At 48.8% G+C, this 20,093-nt stretch overlaps 1 protein-coding gene across 14 annotated transcripts in view; it reads right to left on the bottom strand.

The window, feature by feature from the left end:
* DAB2IP (DAB2 interacting protein) overlaps positions 1-20,093 on the bottom strand; it is a 314,536-nt gene that overhangs the window by 84,682 nt on the left and 209,761 nt on the right. Inside the window, exon 1 of one of the 14 annotated variants that reach the window (XM_077922173.1) lies at positions 19,183-19,730. The exons of 12 other annotated variants lie outside the window; for them this stretch is intronic. The gene's annotated coding sequence lies outside the window, so the exon portion shown is untranslated. Of the gene's footprint in view, positions 1-54; positions 160-19,182; positions 19,731-20,093 lie in introns of those variants that run through there. One more of the 14 variants, XM_028715107.2, reaches the window with a different exon arrangement.

The following is a 20,093-nucleotide window of genomic DNA, read 5'->3' on the forward strand; positions in this document are numbered from 1 at the left end:
CTTTCTCCGGAACAGAGATCAGTCCTGTCCCCCCCTCCCCTCCCCAAGCCTCACCAAAAAGGACTTCCATCGCTGCCCCATCACCGCCTCGCAGCTGTGGCCTGGCATGGAACATCTGCTGCGGGAGAAGTCAGGCGAGAGCTGGGCACCTCCTATTCTGTGCCGAAAAAGCTTGAGAAAAGGGAAAACTGAACGGGGGTGGGGGGCGTCTCTCCCACTGCTCCCAACCACCTGGTTCCCCCCTCCTCGCCCATCCCACCTCCTTTCCCCTCCTCTGGCCCCCGCTCAGCATCGCCAAAGCAGAAGAGGCACACAAACACACACTGTGAGCTTTGAGCTTGATCTGGCTCCCGCGGCTGCTGATTGGCTGCTCTGTAGCTGGGGAAGGGAGCCACAGCTGCCGAAAATGTCAACATCCGTGCGCTTGTGAGCAAGCAAATGAGCACCCGCTGCGCACTGTGAGGAACGTGGAGGAGCGGTGCCATGGACCCCGCAGTTCAGGGCCTGGGACAAGTGGTGAGGTGGTGTCAGATTGGTGGTCCAAAGAGATCTCCCCAAAAGCAGATAGATGTAAGAAGAGCCTGGTTGCTGAATCAGGCCCGTGGCGCACCTCGCCCAGGATCCTGTTCTCACAATGGCCAACCAGATCATCCAGATGTAAACTTAGGACCACCAAAGAGTCGTCCTGTCTGACCCCTGCGATGCAGGAGTCACAGATAAGGAATCACTAACAGCAGGCCACCCAACCTTCGTGTCAAAACCTCCAGTACGTTTCCGAGCACAATTCAAAGTGTTGGTGCTGACCTTTAGAGCCCTAAACGGCCTTGGTCCTGTATACCTAAAGGAGCGTCTCCACCCCCATTGTTCAGCCTGGACACTGAGGTCCAACTCCGAGGGCCTTCTGGCGGTTCCCTCCCTGCGAGAAGCCAAGTTACAGGAAACCAGGCAGAGGGCCTTCTCGGTAGTGGCACCCGCCCTGTGGAACTCCCTCCCACCAGATGTCAAAGAGAAGAAGAACTACCTGATATTTAGAAGACATCTGAAGGCAGCCCTGTTCAGGGAAGCTTTTAATGTTTGATGCATTACTGTATTTTAACGCTGAGAAGAAGTTATTCCTTTTATCTGTCCTGAATCTTACAACACTCAGCTTCATCGGATGTCCACAAAGTCTAGTGTTATATAAATTTAATAAACGGTAACAATGATGAAATAAATAAATAAATAATCCTCCAAAGTGAGGGGGGGGCTTTATCTGGGCTTCATGGAAGGGTCCTATTTCCTAGCTCTATGGCAGGGGTCAGCAAACTTTTTCAGCAGGGGGCCGGTCCACTGTCCCTCAGACTTTGTGGGGGGGGGCGACTATATTTTTTTGGGGGGGGGAAATAATGAGTGAATTCCTATGCCCCATAAATAACCCAGAGATTAATTTTAAATAAAAGCACACATTCTACTCATGTAAAAACACGCTGGTTGCCAGACCGTCCGGAGGCCAGATTTAGAGGGTGATTGGGCCGGAGCCAGCCCCCAGGCCTTAGTTTGCCTACCCATGGCCTAGAGCAGCCTTTCTCAACCTGTGGGTCCCCAGATGTTGTTGAACTACAACTCCCATCACCCCTAGCTAGCAAGGCCAGAGGCTCAGGGATGATGGGAGTTGTAGTCCAACAACATCTGGGGACCCACAGGTTGAGAACCGCTGCTCTAGGGCATTTACTTGCTATATGCTTGCTAACTATGCCATTTGCTTGCGACTAAAACTGGAAACTGCATACACTGAGCGGTTCAAGTGAGAGCCTAGCCCAATGGTCCAGCCAACTGACGGGCTGATTGGATGAATGGTTTATGCCCTCTAATTTTGCTACCAGCTCTTTAAGTCTCCAAGCTGCAACCTGACCTGCTCCTTCCTCGCAGCCACAGAAGCGCTGCCCCCCACTTCCCCTGGCACTGGCACCAACAATTTCCTAGGGCTTAATGAGTGACCCAGAATCTTCCAGAATTGAAAAAGCAGAGCACCCCCCCTCCCCACGAGTTCAGCTCATGGAGGAGCGGAGGTTGCCAGCCAGTGGTCAGGAAAGCATTGCAGCACAGTCCTACCCATGTGTACTCAGGAGGAAGCGGGTGCAGGATTGTGGCCTTGTGCAGCAAGGTGGTGGGCTGACGGGAGGTGCTTAAGCAGAGCTCGGATGGCCACCTGCCAGTGGTTCTTTAGCTATGATTCCTGCATTGCAGGGGTTGAACGAAATGACCTTTGGGGTTACATTCCAAATCTACAATTGCATGATTCTACAGTTTATATAGTCAAAGTGACCTTAAGGTCCATGAATAACCATAGTTTAGAGGTCCCGGGCCCTAAGGAAGCCAGATTATCCTCCACCAGGGCCAGGGTCTTCTCAGTGATGGCTCCAACCTGGTGGAATGCTCTGTCCCAGGAGACCAGGGCCCTGCAGGATTTCACTTCCTTCCACAGGGCCTGTAAGACAGAGCTATTCCACCTGGCTTTCAATTTGAACTTAGCCTGATCTTTTATTCTCCTTCCTTCCCTCCCCTTTTTATGAAGATTCCCCACTCTGGGATCCCACAGCTAATTCTCCCCTGGTCTCCTCGCTGGCCCAAGTAGGACTAATTTAGCCAGCTAGCCCTGGTGATTATCTAATGTTTATTGGATGGATTACCAACCTCAATTGATTTTTGAATTCTAAATTTATTGTTATTCGTGTTTTTATGCTGTTTTTTGTTGCATCAATTAAGTGTTTTAAATTTGTTGTTAGCCGCCCTGAGCCCGGTTTTCTGAACCAGGAAGGGCGGGGTATAAATATTTATGTATGTATGTATGTATGTATGTATGTGGGACGCGGGTGGCTCTGTGGGTTAAAGCCTCAGCGACTAGGACTTGCCGATCAAAAGGTCGGCAGTTCGAATCCCCGCGGCGGGGTGCGCTCCCGTCGCTCGGTCCCAGCGCCTGCCAACCTAGCAGTTCGAAAGCACCCTCAGGTGCAAGTAGATAAATAGGGACCGCTTACTAGCGGGAAGGTAAACGGCGTTCCGTGTGCTGCGCTGGCTCGCCAGATGCAGCTTGTCACGCTGGCCATGTGACCCGGAAGTGTCTCCGGACAGCGCTGGCTCCCGGCCTATAGAGTGAGATGAGCGCACAACCCTAGAGTCTGTCAAGACTGGTCCGTACGGGCAGGGGTACCTTTACCTTTTATGTATGTATGTATGTATGTATGTATGTATGTATGTATGTTGTCACAATGAATATATTACTTCTAAAAGTGTAAGACCAGTCTTCTGGACATGTGCAGAGCACCATCACAGCGATCCTTCAGCTCAGATTCCTGCATTTGCAGGGGACTGACTAGAGGACCCCTGAGGTCCCCACCAACTCTGCAATTCTATGGTCCAAAGCCTCAGCCCTGCCTGCAACAGCCCTTCCCCAATCCTTCATGATTACTCATAAAAGGAAAGGGCTCCGTCATAACCTAGAAACATACATCCCTCCAAAGGCTGGAGCCTTTCCCAGCAAATCAATCACTCAGCCCCCTCCTGACACATCCGTTCTTCTCTCTGACTTCCTTCAAAGGTTCGCTCTTGATAGATGACTCTACCTGAACCCAGAGACCAGAAAGAAGTGGTGGGATGCATCCTGCTCAGGTCTCAGGAGACCGCTTAGTTGCGACCTTCATGGGTTGCTGTGAAATGACCTGGTTGCCCTCTCCCTCCCTCTCTCTCAGCAAACAATTCTGCGTGCTCTTTCAAAAGATGGATGCTAATACCTGCCCACTGTGTGGGAGCACAGGGTTTAAACCAGTATTCCTGTGGATAAGAGCATAAGAGGAGCCTGCTGGATCAGACCAAGGGCTCATCCAGTCCAGCATCCTCTTCTCATGGTGGCCAACCAACGAGAAACCTGCAGGCATGGCCTGAGCACAAGAGCAATCCTCTCTCCTCCTTCTCGCACCTGGTATCCATAAGCCTTGCTGCCTCCAAGCTGTTGTGGCTTGCAACCATCGACAGCCCTCTCCTCCATGAAACTGTCCAGTTGCTTTTGGTGACCATCACTGCCTCCTTTGGAAGTGAGTTCCATAGTTAAACTATGCGCTGAGTAAATAAATACTTTCTTTTATCCATCCTGAATAACAATAATATAGTATTAATTTATTATTTATACCCCGCCCATCTGGCCGGGCTTCCCCAGCCACTTGGGGCAGCTTCCAACAAAGATTAAAAATGCATTAAAATGTCACACATTACAAACTTCCCTAAACAGGGTTGCCTTCAGATGTCTTCTAAAAGTCTGGTAGTTGTTCTTCTCTTTGACATCTGGTGGGAGGGCGTTCCACAGGGCGGGTGCCACCACCGAGAAGGCCCTCTGCCTGGTTCCCTGTAACTTGGCTTCTCGCAGGGAGGGAACCGCCAGAAGGCCCTCAGCGCTGGACCTCAGTGTCCGGGCTGGACAAGGGGGGGCGGAGACGCTCCTTCAGGTATACTGGACCGAGGCCGTTTAGGGCTTTAAAGGTCAGCACCAATACTTTGAATTGTGCTCGGAAACCTACTGGGAGCCAGTGTAGGTCTTTCAAGACCGGTGTTATGTGGTCTCGGCAGCCACTCCCAGTCACCAGTCTAGCTGCCGCATTCTGGATTAGTTGTAGTTTCCGGATCACCTTCAAAGGTAGCCCCACATAGAGCACATTGCAGTAGTCAAAGCGAGAGATAACCAGAGAATGCACCACTCTGGCTAGACAGTCCACGGGCAGGTAGGATCTCATCTGCGTACCAGGTGGAGCTGGTAGACAGCTGCCCTGGACACAGAATTGACGTGTGCCTCCATGGACAGCTGTGAGTCCAAAATGACTCCCAGGCTGCGCACCTGGTCCTTCAGGGGCACAGTTACCCTATTCAGGACCAGGGAGTCCGCCACACCTGCCCGCCTCCCGTCCCCCCAAAAACAGTACTTCCAACTTCTATCATATCACCTCTTTCTTGCCCTCCAGAATGAGAACATTTCTTCGTAGGTGAGCAGCTTCATCCCCTTGATCTTACTTCCTCTGTCAAAGGCAGTCTGCCTCTGAATGCCAGTCCCTGGAATCACAGGTGGGGAGAGTTGGTGTTGCCCTCAGGCCAGGCTTTCCATGGGCACCTGGCTGGCCACTCTGAGGAGGGCTGGACTAAGTGGAGTTTTGGTCTGACCCAGAAGTTGGCTTGTTCTGATACTATTAGGGGCCCCTTGCTCTCTGCTCCACAGGGGCTGCCAGCTGGAGAAAGAAAGTCACTAGCTGTTCTAGGTAGGACAGGTGCACACACCAACTTAGAATGCCCCTGGACTAGGGATTCGACGCGTGTGAAACTAGAATGGGCCAATTCGATGCCAGCATCCTATGTACATAGGTACATACAAAAAGGTAAAGGTACCCCTGACCGTTAGGTCCAGTCGTGGATGACTGTGGGGTTGCAGCACTCATCTCGCTTTATTGGCCGAGGGAGCCGGCGTACAGCTTCCGGGTCATGTGGCCTGCATGACTAAGCTGCTACTGGCAAACCAGAGCAGCGCACGGAAACGCCGTTTACCTTCCCACCGGAGCGGTACCCATTTATCTACTTGCACTTTGACGTGCTTTCAAACTGCTAGGTTGGCAGGAGCTGGGACTGAGCAACGGGAGCTCACCCCATCACAGGGATTCGAACCACCGACCTTCCGATCAGCAAGCCCTAGGTTCAGTGGTTTAACCCACAGCACCACCCGCGTCCCTACAATTTATACACTGCTTGATTGTAAAAAGCCTCAAAGCAGTTTACGAAAAGATGGAACAATAAAAGTACCACTCACTAAGAAAAATTAACAGCAATAACTTCAGACATTTCAAAAGTTAAAACAACAATAGACGAAAAACAGATTAAGACTTGCATTAACTTTCTGAACACCTGGGTAGGTTTGTCTAACAAAAGTGTTTTTAGCAGGTGCTGTAAAGGGTACAGTGAAGGTGCCTGCTTCATCTCAAGAGGCAGAGAGTTCCAAAGCTCCCAGTTGCCTTGTGCTCACTCAGTCTGGGCTGCTGGACATTGAGAGAGGCTGTACATCTCAGCTAGGTTTGTCGTTTGTCCAGTTTTGGGCTTGCGTCTGAAGAAATGGAGCTTCCAGATCAGCGGTGAAGAACTATAAAATCCACAATGCTTGGAGACCTCTTTAGAGGGCTGAAATCCAGACACCCTGCCTCCAATCAAATTAGTCCACAAGGCTGCCGGGAAGACAAGGGTGAGGGCAGAGGGGCAGGAGTCATGGAAGATCTTTCAGAGAGCTACTCATCCGCCACATGTGTCTTGTGAAATCAGGCTAATGAACAGGATTTATGGCTTGGCAGTTACGATTCAGAAAAGGGTGCCTTTGCAACAAGAAGGAGCAACAGCCCCTGGGCTGAAGACTGGGCTGGAGGGTGATGTATATCAGCCATGGCAGCCCAATGGAACCTCTTTCTTCAGAGGCAGTCTACCCTGGAATACCACGTGAGGCAAAAACAGCAGCAGAAGGGCCCCAGACTCAATGCAGAAAAATCTGGGAAGAGGTTGACACTACACAAAGTAGGCTGCTGCCATCTTTCCAGGAAGAAGGTACTTCTCAGGGGTTTAACGGAGCAAAAGTGGCATTGACAAACATTTTTATCTCCACTTTTCCCACGCAAGGTGGAAGCTTCAGCCAATGTTCAGGTGTCTGACAGGCCTTGAAGACAGCTGGGATGCCAAAAGGTTGGGGGAGAGAAGGAGCAAAAAATGTGTCTTGTGAAACCGACTCTTTGAACTGCAAAGGAAAAACTGAGGCTGCAGAAAGGCCTTTGCTTTCGGACTCTCCCCATCCCACCGCTCTGCGGTCATCTCGACATTGACACAATAAGGCTCTTTTTGCAGTAAGGTTCCTCCAGGTGCGCTACTGCTCACTTGCGTGCTGGTAAAATGCAACCACCCCACCACAAAAGCACTGCGATAGAGGCAATGAATGAGAACTGCTCCAAGGCTGCTTTTTGGCAGTGTGTTTTCTATGTGCTACTGTGCATCTGTAATTGCCGGGGCAAGGACAGGAAGTTGTGGACGCAGAGCACTCTGTACAGAAGTCAGGAAGAAAAGGAAGGTTGAGTGGGGAGGGGGTAGTAGTTAGGGCGCTGGACCGGGATGTAGGAGAGGCCAGAGTTCAAATCTACACTCGGGGCAGTCTCTCAGCCTAGCCTTCCTCACAGGGTTGTTGTTGGTGGGGGGTGAAATGAGGAGGGGGGAGCAGTGTGTGCACTACCTTGAGCTCCTTGTAGGAAACATGAGGTGTAAACATACCAAAACATGACAACTGATAATAGTATCTCTTTGACCACTGTGGGAAGCGGGACATTGGACTAGACAGGCCCTTGGCCTAAACTGACAGGCCTCTTCTGATGCCTTTAAGCAGGGGTCAGCAAACTTTTTCAACAGGGGGCCAGTCAACTGTCCCTCAGACCTTGTGGGTAGCCAGACTATATTTTTTTTTGGGGGGGGGGGGAATGAACAGATTCCTATGCCCCACAAATAACCCAGAGGTGCATTTTAAATAAAAGGACACATTCTCCTCATGTAATAACACATTGATTCCCGGACCGTCCGCGGGCCGGATTTAGAAGGCGATTGGGCCGGATCCGGCCCCCGGGCCTTAGTTTGCCTACCCATGCTCTTAAGCATTGAGAGGAGGCTGAAGCAGGGAATGCAACCGGCCCAGAAGGTGGGCAGAGCTGAGAGTTTCTCACATCCCTGAGTCACACAGGTGAGGGAAGCTGGAAGTCCCCATATTGATTGGAATTAACCAGGCACATCTTTGGCCGCAGGGGCCTCAGGAGCAGCTAATTACGCCGTCTCTCTGCGCGGCAGGCCACAAGGCTGAGCTTCATGCCAGTCTGCTGGCGAAGCCCGCTCATGCCTTGGGGGTCTGCTCTTACCTGGCACACCCACCCCTCACCTTCCTAAGTCTCCAGGCGCCGTGTCCCACCCAATGGCTGAGCACACACTGGGGATGTGAGGGACCAGCGAGAAAGGGTCTGTGTTTGATGCCAATTCCTAAACTGGGATGGCTGCTTGCGCATGCACGTCAACTAGAAGTATTAACACGACCCACATGTTACGCTTTGAAGAGGAGGAAAGGCCTGGAATGCAAACTTTCAGAGGGATGCGCTGGATTAGTTTTGAAGCCTCTCACTCACCTTCCATGCCTTTTTTGGGGGGGTGGATGGGGAGTTCCTGGCCTTTATTTCTGTGGGCCACCAATAAGCCAGCACTGCAAATACTAAGACAAACTAACAAAAATACCTCAACGACTGGATTATGGTATCCAAATCAATGAGATCTGCATACTTTAGCATCAGAGAAGATGGCCCAGGAACTCCCAGGGATCTCCTCAACTTCTGAGGTTACCAGCTGCCTCTCTTGCTCTGGGGTCCCCGGTGTGGGGCGTGTGGGTATCCTTTCAAGTCCTCCCGACTCTCCCAATTTGCATTTATTTATTTAAGTGTGGAGTTGGGTGGCTGGTTGTTGTTTTCTTTTAAAGTTCAGTAGGACTGTAAGGATGCAAGAAGAGCCCGTTGGATCAGGCCAGTACTCTCTCTAGTCCAGCATCCTGATCTCACAGTGGTCAGCCAGATGTCAGTGGGAAACCAGGGAGCAGGATCTAACCACAAGAGCAATATTCTCCTGCCTGCAGATTCCAGCAGTCAGGGGCATCACTGCCTCCAACTTCAGATTCAGAGAAGGCTCAGCTTTCAGGTCTTTCTTGACTGGGGAAGTGGGAGGGATACATCCTTACTTATTTATATCACAAGCCTTGTATACTGTTTAATAATAATAATAAATTTCTAAGCTGTTTCCATAAAATATTCATTACAAAATAGCGATAAAATAAGACTTTTAAAAACAGGAGACAAAATAATGTCAAAATATAGATAAAATAAAAACATTTTAAAAAACAAATTTTTGCCTAAACGAAACAGTTTTTGACAGGGTCTGAAAACAGTATAACGATGGCACCTGCCTAATATCAATAGGCAGGGAGTTCCATATAACTTTCTGGTTTAAAATGCTAAGGTATAAACTACTGTGCAACTCTCCCCTTCCGAAAACCCTGGCTAGTAGCCATTAAGAAGGACTTTATGCATTAAGAAGGACTTTCTTTCGCCTGTCCTGAATCTTCCACAAGTTCTAGTGTTTCAAGAGTGGGAGAAAAACTTTTCACTATCCACTTTCTCCACACCCTGCAGAGTCTTACAAACTTCTATCATGTCATCTCTTACCTGCCTTTTATCCAATCTAAAAATTACCAAAGGTTGCAACCTTTTCTCACAGAGGAGTCCCTCCATCCCCTTTCTGAACCTTTTCCAACTCAACAATATCGTATATTTCACCTGTCTGATAACAAATGCTGGAAATGTAAGGAGGCAGAAGGGACATTTTTCCATCTCTGGTGGACCTGCCCAAAAGTGAAGGCCTTCTGGGAAATGATTTACAATGAATTGAAAAAGGTATTTAGGTATACCTTCCCCAAGAAACCAGAGGCCTTCCTGCTGGGTATGGTGGACCAGAAAATGCCAAAGAAGGATAGAACTTTGTTTATGTACGCTAGCACAGCAGCAAGAATACTCATTGCAAAGAGTTGGAAGACACAAGATTTGCCCACGCTGGAGGAATGGCAGACGCAGCTGATGGACTATATGGAAATAGCTGAATTGACCGGCAGAATCCGAGATTTGGATGAAGAAACAATCGAGGCGGACTGGAAAAAATTTAAAGACTATTTGCAAAAATACTACAAGCTGTATGAATCCTAAGATAGGGCATGATTAGGAAATATTATGCTTTAGCAAATATGATTAAGTAAATGGTAAAACAAGTGATAAAAGAGAAAAGGAGATAATCTGAATCGAACATGTTATGTTTATTTTAAACGCATTAAAATTGAGATACAATACATTGAATTTGGACACATAACAACTGAAAGCTACAATAAGGTATGAAATAAGGTAACAAATTGCTGACATTGTTAATTTTAAGAATGCAGATCCGGAAGGTGTGGGGAAGTCCAAACAAGGATTTATTTTTTTTTGCTTTTTTTGTTGTTGTTTTTTTGTTAAAGAAAAAAGGGAAAAAATTGTTTCTTGTATCTACTTTATTTGTGTTGTGTGGAATGTACAAAATTATGGAAAGAAACGCAATAAAAAATTTGGGGAAAAAAAACCACAATATCGTTTTTGAGGCGAGGTGTCTCAAATCGAACACAGCACCATAGACTCGTAGTACAACATTATGATATTGACAGTTTTTAAATATTTAACTCCCTAGTATCAAATTAAATGCATGGAGGAAGAGAGGGCTACTGGTGCCTATTGATGGCTATGGGGAAGCTCCAGATTCAGGGGCAGTCTACCTTTAAATAACAGCTTCCGGGGGGAAAGAGAGGAAGGAGAAGGCTACTGCGCTTACATCACCTGGCTGGCCACTGCGGGGAAACAGGATGCTGAGTTGTTTGGGCCTTTGGCCTGACTCAGCAGGGCTCGGCTCAGCACAGTGAGTCAGGTGGAAACTGAGATGGGGAGGGATGCTCCACAGAGGGCCGATTGTACTTCCTCTCATCTCTGCTCTGCTTTAAAAATAAAATATTTGCAGGTATGCAAAGAAAATGTTTTGATTTGGGAAATCAGAGAAATGTCGCTTCAGACAGTGCAAGAGAGCCCTCAGCAGAGGTCAGAAGACACCCTACCTTGTGTCCTTTGCCATCCCATCTGAGGCAAAAGAGCAGGAAGCGAAGGAAGTAACCTGCAATGCAGTGTGTGGCGACCCCACCACCCAAAGACAAGACATGAGCCCATTGGCGTGAAACTCTCCCTGTTCATTCACTGGCTAAATGCAATGCACCTTCCAGGCATTGCTCCGCTTCTACATACCATTCCCTGTCCCACCGATGTTTTGTGACTCTTCCCTCTTTGCAGACATTGCTATAGAGCTCAGCAGGAGTGAAAAAAGTGACCAATGGGAAGTCTGCATGGCCCTAAGGAAATCTCAGAAGCCACCAAGTTGGGAGAAGGCCACAGTTCAGTGGCGGAACACCTGCTCAGGGTGCAGAAGTCAATCTCTGCCACCTTCAAAGCACTAGATAGAAGTTGAGGTGAAAGGAAGACCACCTGCTCCATTTACTGCCCCATAACCTTCCAAGTGCCATGGCACACTACTGCTGAGGTCCAAAGCAGGAGCAGCAGTTTCCTGCATTGAAAAAAGTTTATCCAGCTGGATGGAAGCAAACCAAGAACAACAATTGTGAAGAGCTGCAGAGGGTAGCCTCATCTCAGGACGGGAAGTTAAGAAGCATCTGTGCATTCAACCTGCCACTTGGATGCAAGAGAGGCACAGCTGAAAGAACAAAGAATCACACAGGGACACGACAGGCAAACTCATGGCAGTGGAACAAATAAAGGCTTCTAGGAGGCCAAAGTAACTTGCAAATATCCAACCACATCACACAAGCGGTTCTGTGACACAGCACGTTAAGAGTAGGTCCTGGAATTATCGCAACTATCTTCGCAACGCCCCTGCAGAGGAGGCCAGTATTAGGCAAGGACTACAAACTGAGAGAACGCGACGCAGCAACTTTGCTGAAAGGCAAGCTGCCCACATGTGTCTTTAGACAGTGCCTAGATGCTACTGGTAACTTAAGCATCCAACAGCAAGAGTTCAGGGCAGAAGAATAAGCAAATAACCAAAGTTCGTCAGAATCAAACAAACCTGCCAGCCAGAAGCTGCAACCAAGCCAGAGCTTTGGTTTGCAAACTATGGCTTGCAAGCAACTTCCAGCTCATGCCTGCAGTTCTATTTGGATGTCTGAGAAAACTTGTGGATGCTACAAGTCTGGAAAGGAAGGGTAGAACCTGCAAGCGAGGGGAGGGAGGCAAGAGAAGGATCATGCAAAGGCTTATGAAATGTTCCTGATCTTGGAGATCGGATTTTGCGATGTCTGAATTAAGTCGGAGTTGATAGGCACCGGGCTGCATCTGCTAATTGCTCCAGATACGCATCATCTCCTTAAGTGCAAAAGAGCTGTGATGGGTTAGAGGGAAAGGGCAGGGAAACTGGGGCCCTCCCAGCTGAGCAGCCAGCATGGCCAATGGCTAAGGACAATGGAAGACGCAGTCCAAAGACATCTGGATGGCCAGAGCTTCCCCACCCTCCGAATGCCAGGCCCAGAGGCCCACAACCAGGGGACAAAAGTGAGTGCCTGTCTCACTCTAGGCTGCTTCCCAGCAACCAGAATTCAAGAGTTAAACCAAGAAGTTGGAGGCAGCAATGCTTCCTGAAAACCATGCGAGGACAGAGTGCTGCTCTTGTGCTCAAATCCTGCTTGCATCTGGTTGGCGACTGTGAGAAGAGAATGCTGGACTAGCTGGGCCTTGATGGCTAGATGCCAACTGATGAGACTGATCCTCCACGAATATTGCCTCATCTGCCTTTCACAGCCATCTAAGCTTAAATAGTGACTAATGCATACAGTGGTACCTCTGGATGTGAACGGGATCCGTACCGGAGCCCCGTTCGCATCCTGAAGCGAAAGCAACCCGCATCTGCGAGTGCGCGATTTGCCGCTTCCACGCATGCGCGTGAAGTCATTTTGAGCATCTGTGCATGCGCAAGCAGCGAAACCCAGAAGTAACGCGTTCTGTTGCTTCCGGGTCGCCATGGAGTGTAACCTGAAAATGCTCAACCTGAAGCATATTTAACCCGAGGTACGACTGTATATTGTGGCAGTGAGTTCCTTAAGCCCATTAAGCACAGTGGAAGAAACCCTTTGATCTGCTCCTGAATTCCTTGCAGCTCCTTTCACTGGTCAATTCTCCCCACCCCACTGATGGAGAAAAACTCCACCCGTGCTATTACTGTATCGCATCATTTTATCACCATCGTCCTTTTTCCTGTCACTTAGCTGTCTTATAGGAGCACAAGGGGGGGTCCTTCCTTTGGCCCAGAAGGGTGGCAGCTGCCACTTCAGAACCGGTCATAAGAACCTAAGAACCTAAGAAGAGCCTGCAGGATGAGGCCCACGGTCCAATCCTAAAGCCATCCAAGTTGTTGGCCATCACTGCCTCCTGGGAGAGCAAATGCCATAGTTTTAACTGGGTCCATTCCGAGGGCAGTACATGAACAGAACCTGCCCACCCGCCTCACCCTCAAGAAGACCCTTGACAAGCATCTCATTTCAAGTTAATTTCACAGCCATAATGGATTTTTCAGAAAGTATTTCGAGAACATATTTACTCTCCAACATCTTACTTCCTTTCGCATTTGGAATATCGCCCCTCCCTGCTCTCTTACAATTTCTACCTAATTCCCCAAGTCATCCCAATCCTTGAATAATTCCAGGTAGTTTCTTTCTTTTTTTTAATCAATAGCTGACAGACTTGTCAAATTACTTCGGGGACCAACAAAGCAATTTTTAAACATTCATAAACTCTTGCGCTGAATTTTAAGAGCGAAAAGGTGAGGGCTGAACAAAAATGATCAAGCAGGATTACGGTTTTGTAAACGAGAATTTAATTCATCATTAATGAATCATTTTGCAGAAGCTGGCTTGGTCCCCCACACTCCTAACCTGTTGCAAAAATGGCAGAGCAAGAGATGGGGAAAGCCCAGGTGGGAAAAGAAAGAGGGGGGCGAGGAGCGAGGCGAACGTGCAGCAGCCCCGACCCGATTATTTCCTTGGAAGTCCCAAATGTCTAGAGGCTCCAGTATACAATAGTGTATTAATACAATCACAGAATTGTAGAGTTGGAAGGGACCTCTGAGGGTCATCTAGTCCAACCCAGGAAGGTAGCCTTCTTTCCTTCCTTCCTCTGTTCAGTGACTAATTAAGGCAGCAAAGAGGGGCTGGTGTGAGAAGCTCCACTGCAGAAGCATGCAGAGGGGCTGTGACTCAAGGAACATCCGAAGGGGGTTGCAGATTAGAAAGAGAGGAAATGTTTGCAGTCAGAGGGTCACATTCCATCAATCTCTTGAGGGCCACATGGCAGCTGTGGGCAGGGCCAGGGGCAAAAGCTGGTAAGGGGCAAAGCCCCTTGCTTACAGGACTTGCAATGGCTGCCAATTTGCTACCGAGCCAAGTTCAAGGTGTTGTTACTAACATAAAAGGTAAAGGTAAAGGGACCCCTGACCATTAGGTCCAGTCGTGGCCGACTCTGGGGTTGCGGCGCTCATCTCGCTTTACTGGCTGGGGGAGCCAGCGTACAGCTTCCGGGTCACGTGGCCAGCATGACTAAGCCGCTTCTGGCAAACCAGAGCAGCGCACGGAAACGCCATTTACCTTCCCGCCGGAGCGGTACCTATTTATCTACTTGCACTTTGACGTGCTTTTTTACTGCTAGGTTGGCAGGAGCAGGGACCGAGCAACGGGAGCTCACCCCGTCGTGGGGATTCGAACCGCCAACCTTCTGATCGGCAAGCCCAAGAGGCTCAGTGGTTTAGACCACAGTGCCACACATGTCCCCTGTTACTAACATACATTGCTTGAGAGAGAGCCTTATCCCTTTATGCACCCAGTGAATTACTGTGGTCTGTGGGAGTCTCTCCTGCAAGCTCCAAAGACCTCAGGAGCCAACTTTGCAGTAACTCGGAGCAGGGCTTTTAGTGTGGCTGCCCCTGTCCTGTGCAATGGCATTCCTGTTTGAGATACTGCAGGTGCCCATTATCTTCATTCACTAGAAGAAGTGGGACAGATTTTTGTCCCATCAGGTTTTCATGGATAAATGGGTCTTTACCACGTATTTCCTGGTTTAAAACTATTTTATGTGTAAATCACATTGAGACTGTGGTTTAGAAGGCAATTAATAAATTAACGGCAATAACAGCAACAAAGATAACTGCATCCCTGGAATAGCTCAGTCGGTAGAGCATGAGACTCTTAATCTCAAGGTTGTGGGTTTGAGCCCCACAACGAGCAAAACGATTCCTACATTTACAGGGGGTTGGAATAGATGACCCTTGGGATCCCTTCAAATTCAACAATTCTAATATTCTATGTTGCTGCTGTTGAGCCGTCTGTATGCTCGATGTATTAATATTGGTGCAAGTGACTTTCCTGGTGGTAGGGGATGAATACATAAATTCTACTACTACTACTACTACTACTAATAATAATAATAATAATAAAAATTCTCCTCTAAAGCCAAAAGGATACCTACCTCCTGCTGTGTCCCAGGGCACTCAGAAAACACAAAACCCCTAAAACAGAGAGTGCAGCTCCCTTTCATTTTAATCTTCCTCGGAGGCTGATTCATTATTGACAATGGAACCAGTGGTGAGACAGGCAAGGAGACAAGTGTGCTGATGGGTTGGGGGGGGCGGAAACGGCTGTCGCACAACCCCACTCCCTTCACCCTCCAACCTGACAGCCCCAAACGGCTGTAGATCTGCAGAAAATTTGAAAAAAAAACCCACCCATAATGTCTTTCTTCCAAGGATTTTATTCCTCCCCCCCCCACCCCTCCACTCTGCCGCACCATATCCAAGTGACCTAGATATGACAGTTGTTTGCAAATATCTAATTCCAACACAAGCTTTCCTTTTCTCTCTCTCCCTCCTCCTTTCCTTCCCAAGCATGGGAAAGGCAGCTCTCAGCCAGCATCTGCCCCAATTATTTCCTCGGACTGCAAAAAGGAACATATCTGGGAGGCTGGAAATAATTAATGCAAACAGCTTTAGCCATGGATTTTTTTAAAAAAGGAGAAGAAGAGAGGTGGGAGGGAGGGCAAGAGAGGGAAAAAGTCAGGCAATCGACTTGACATTTTCAGAGCAATGAGGACTGCTGAAAAGGGAATTTGGTGTTCTTGCACCCTAGCGTGGTGCTTCACATGAGATACTGGGGAGAAAGGGGTAATCTTAGCCCTGTCTTGGCCCTGAACACAGGAAGCAACAGCAAAAATGACAACAGCTCTGAGCACACACAAAGAGCCCAGAAAGAGGAACTATCTGTAAGATTTCGGTAATTGCCACCAATGCCCTTATCTGGTCAGGTGAAGCACTGGGAAGTCCTGGCCAATGTGATGGATGATGCTTTGTGAAGAAAGATCTCATCCTGTTCTCACAGTGGCCAGCCAGATGTCCGCTATGGGAAATCCGCAAGCAGGTCCTGGGCCCAAGAGCATTGCTCACCCCACTCCTGTGGCTTCTGGGAACTGGGATTGAGAAGCATCACTGACTCCAACCGTGGAGGCAGAGATCAGCCATCACGTAATTAATGCAAATAAGGATTATTGTGGGGGCGGGGGCAGAGGGAGAGAAAGGTTTGAAGCCTACCTGCAAACACAAAAGTGCCATTAAGGGTTATTCAGACCTGATTATGAGAACTCCAGTCTTCCCACACCCCAACGGCAAAAAGTGCCTCAGAACAGCCACACTCGCCAGGGTGTGTCAGTCTCAAGAATTCAATATAATTCCTTGAGTAAACACACCTAGGACTCAGCAAAGGCAAACATGAGGATTCCTTGTTAAGTGACTTTTCTTGGAGGTAGGAAACACCTCAAGGACACCAGCATGAAAGGGTAACTCAAATGGGCCAAATCATCAGAGGGGTGATATTCTGAGTCTAAACCATCTCTGGCCCTCCAGATATTTGGGACTACAATTCCCATCATCCCTGACCACCGGTCCTGTTAGCTAGGGATGATGGGAATTGTAGTCCCAAACATCTGGAGGGCCGGAGTTTGCCTATGCCTGGTCTAAACCTCCCCCCCCCCCTCAACTGTTCTCTCTGGACCCCCTGAATGCTCAGTGTCAGATTCCTTCAGGGATATGTGGAAGGTCACACATGGCCACTAAATCCAGAATAATTCCAGCTCCTGAGTTCCATGCTCTGTATAGAATCACAGAACCACAGAGTTGGAAAGGAACCTGCAAGGGTCATCTAGTCCAACCCCCTGCAAGGCAGGAAGCACAGCTATAGCATCCCTGGCAGGTGGCCAGCCAACCCCTGCTTAACAGCCTCCAAGGAAGGAGAGTCTACCACCTCCCAAGGGAGACAACTTCACTCTCAAACAGCTCTGACCCTCAGAAAGTTATTCCTAATGTTTAGTCAGAGTCTCATTTCTTGTCATTTGGATCCATTGGTTTGGGTCCTGTGCTGTAGAGCCGCAGCTTGCTCCATCTTCCATGTGACAGCCCTTCTGATATTTGAAGATTATAATATTAGCAATCCAGTAATATATATTATACTACTGAATTGCCAGTAGTATATATGTGAAATATACTGATCGGCGAAGAATTGATGCTTTTGAATTATGGTGCTGGAGAAGACTCTTGAGAGTCCCATGGACTGCAAGAAGATCAAACCCATCCATTCTTAAGGAAATCAGCCCTGAGTGCTCACTGGAAGGACAGATCGTGAAGCTGAGGCTCCAGTACTTTGGCCACCTCATGAAAAGAGAAGACTCCCTGGAGAAGACACTGATGCTGGGAAAGATGGAGGGCACAAGGAGAAGGGGGCGACGGAGGACGAGATGGTTGGATAGTGTTTTCGAGGTTACCAGCATGAGTTTGATCAAACTGCGGGAGGCAGTGGAGGACAGAGGTGCCTGGCGTGCCCTGGCCCATGGGGTCACGAAGAGTCGGACACGACTAAACGACTAAACAACAACAACAACATATATGTGAAAAGCATCTAGGGGTCTTAGTAGACCACAATGCCAATGTACTGGAAGAAGCAAAGATCACCAGTGTTGAAGCAATGATTCTTCAACATCAACTTCATTGGACTGGTCACGTTGTTTGGATGCCTGATGATCGTCTTTCAAAGCAACTACTCTAGTCTGAACTTAAGAATGGAAAGTGTAATGCTAGTGGTCAACAAAAGAGGTTTAAAAACTCTCTCAAGGCAAATCTAAAAAAATGTAGTGTAAACACTGACAACTGGGAAACAGTGGCCTGTGAGCGCTCCAATTGGAGAACAGCCTTTACCAAAGGTGTCACAGGCTTTGAAGACACTTGAACTCAGGACAAAAGCGAGAAACCTGCAAAGACGAAGGAACAACTGGCAAACCCTCACCGTGATCACTCCTGCTCCAGAAACCTATGTCCCCACTGTGGAAGGAAGTGTGGATCCAGAATTGGCCTCCAGAGTCACTTACAGACTCACTATTTAGACCATGTTCATGGAAGACAATCTTACTTGACTATGAAGGATCGCCAAGGAAGAAGAAGAGTGCTCAGATCAAGGGAAGTCATAGTCCCACTCTATTCTGCCTTGGTCAGACCACGTCTGGAATACTGTGGTGTTACCAGCACCATGCTCTAACCAACTAAACTATATCAATATTTCTCTGTTTAGAAACTCCTATCCATGTTGGTCTCCCTTCTCTTTGAGTATTTCTGACCATGGGATCTCACCCAGTAGCTCCTTCAGCTTTTCGAAACTGGCCTTCTTAAAGTCCAGAGTGCATGTCCAACTACACTCCACTTTCCCTTGTCTCTGTATCGTGAAACCCAAGAGGACATGACCACTTCCTCCCAAGTTTCCCAGTACTTCCACTTCGCCAATCAGTTTCTCCCTATCCGTGAGGACCAGGTCCAATATAGATGGTCCCTGTGTTGCTTCTTCCACCTCCTGGGAAATGAAATTGTCAATGAGGCTGCGGTCTCTTTTGCCCTTTGGGGCTTTCGTTCTGTCTGTGAGAACTTCCCACCATCACCTGAGGCATCTCTGGTGGCACATACCAGTCTGGGTAAACGCAGCCCCAGGCACCAAAATACACTGTGGATGAGGAAACAGGAAACACCGTGCGCTTGCAAAAAAAGAAGAAGAAAGTGGCAAAACGCAACATTTCCCCTCCTCTCCATAAATCGCACAGATTTGAGTCCCCAGGAGGAAGGCGAGGGAAACACCCTTTGCGTGAAACACAACCAGGCCGGCTATAAAAAGTGCATCCTGTTTCTGAGACACAGTTTGGTTGTTTGGGGATCTTTTCTCCTTCTAAAATCACCCTTGGAAGGAGGGGTGTAAACTGGAGTGCCAGATTGCAGCTCCAGAAGAACGAGAGGAATTTTCTTTGGGCCTGCAAGGGGGAAGGAGGCGATGGTGAAAGCATGCGCTATGAGCAATGGTTTTGTTTTCTGAGTAACACAAACTCCGGACAGCAAAGCTTACAAGATCTTACTTACCATGGTGAGTTTCGCTTCCCGGTCTCTTCCAGAATTTTCCGTTTTGTGTTTTTGCAGGTGAGGGGCGGACAGTGGAGGCGGGAAGAAAGGCTGGTATCTCATCTCCTCCAGCCCTCACCCACCAACCCATCAGCAGGAAGTAAGCCTCCTCTCCTCATCAGACCTCCTTGTATGGTGTGAGCAGCCGGGCTCAGCATGCTGGCTCTTGGCCCCAGCCCAGCTCCCTGCGGCCTCAGGAAACTGTTCCAGCACGCAGTCTACAGGGAACAATCCTCAGCCAGTTCGCAGACAAAGCCAATATTATTAACTCCTTCTGCAGCAGGCAGGGGCTTTTAAAGGGACAGGCAGGAGGGCTCCCACCTCCAGCACGGCAAAGAGTGCATGCTCCGAGTGCAGAAGGGGGCAGATCCAAGCCTGGCAGCTCCCCCTTGTTCTTTTCCTTTTTAAGCATCAGGCAGGAGATGGTGAGAAGGACGCCGCTCTGCCTGGGAACCCTGGAGAGCTGCTGCTCCCAACTAAAACAAACGCAGGATGGACAGGTCTCCCTGAATATCCACGAAGGAGCATTGCTAAGAACTCAAAAGCACTCTGGGCGCAGATCTGCAAGGGGGTAGCAAAATCAAGGTGGCGTGTGACACTCCAGGTGCCCCGTGAACAAAGTTTTGTGCTTTTTAAAATAAGTTTTTTAAAAAGGAAAACTGAGAGAGGTGGGCAATCTGGCAATTTGGGGTCCAGCATAGAAGAGTCAGGGACGCGGGTGGCGCTGTGGGTAAAAGCCTCAGTGCCTAGGGCTTGCCAATCGAAAGGTCGGTGGTTCGAATCCCCACGGCGGGGTGCGCTCCCGCTGCTCGGTCCCAGCGCCTGCCAACCTAGCAGTTCGAAAGCACCCCCGGGTGCAAGTAGATAAATAG

This window comes from Podarcis muralis, chromosome Z, assembly GCF_964188315.1.
Source record: "Podarcis muralis chromosome Z, rPodMur119.hap1.1, whole genome shotgun sequence".
Taxonomy (NCBI): domain Eukaryota; kingdom Metazoa; phylum Chordata; class Lepidosauria; order Squamata; family Lacertidae; genus Podarcis; species Podarcis muralis.